The 884-nt window shown below is 35.7% G+C and overlaps 1 long non-coding RNA gene across 1 annotated transcript in view; it reads left to right on the forward strand.

The window, feature by feature from the left end:
* Window positions 1-799: 799 nt before the first annotated feature.
* Window positions 800-884, forward strand: part of LOC110450552 — a 3,138-nt gene continuing 3,053 nt past the window's right edge. The window contains exon 1 of the long non-coding RNA XR_002462986.1: window positions 800-855. This is a non-coding gene — a long non-coding RNA (uncharacterized LOC110450552). The remainder of the gene's footprint in view (window positions 856-884) is intronic.

An 884-nucleotide genomic window follows, 5' to 3' on the forward strand; every position in this document is an offset into this window, starting at 1 on the left:
TCCACGACCATTTTCTATATTGCTATTCCTCCACGTCTGTTTTCTATAATGCTATTCCTCTACGTCTATTTTCTATATTGCTATTTCTCCGTGTCTATTTTCTATATTGTTATTTCTCCGTGTCTCTTCTATATTGCTATTCCTCCACGTCTATTTTCTATATTGCTATTTCGCCACGTCTTTTTTCTATATTGCTATTTCTCCGTGTCTATTTTCTATATTGCTATTCCTTCACGTCTATTTTTTATATTGCTATTTCTCCACGTCTATTTTCTATATTGCTATTCCTCCACGTCTAATTTCTATATTGCTATTCCTCCACGTCTATTTTCTAAATTGTTATTTCTCCGTGTCTATTCTATATTGCTATTCCTCCACGTCTATTTTCTATATTGGTATTTCTCCGTGACTATCTTGCTATTTCTCCACGTCTATTTTCTATATTGCTATTCCTCCACGTCCATTTTCTATATTGCTATTTCTCCGTGTCTATTCTCTATATGGCTATTTCTCCGTGTCTATTTTCTATATTGCTATTCCTCCACGTCCATTTTCTATATTGCTATTTCTCCGTGTCTATTTTCTATATTGCCATTCCTCCACGTCTAATTTCTGTAATGCTATTTCTCCGTGTCTATTTTCTATATTGCTATTCCTCCACGTCCATTTTCTATATTGCTATTTCTCCATGTCTCGTTTCTTTAAAGTTATTCCTTCACGTTTTTTTCATATATTGCTTTTCCATCATTTCTTGTTTCTTTAAATGTATTTATTATAGTCACGGTATACCGGCATGTATGTAGTGCAGGTAGTACAGGTGTACTAGTGTCCGGATATGAGGCCAAGGTGACACAGGTAGCTAAAGCCGCGTGAGGCGGGACGGG

This window comes from Mizuhopecten yessoensis, unplaced genomic scaffold (genome assembly GCF_002113885.1).
Source record: "Mizuhopecten yessoensis strain PY_sf001 unplaced genomic scaffold, ASM211388v2 scaffold5315, whole genome shotgun sequence".
Lineage (NCBI taxonomy): Eukaryota > Metazoa > Mollusca > Bivalvia > Pectinida > Pectinidae > Mizuhopecten > Mizuhopecten yessoensis.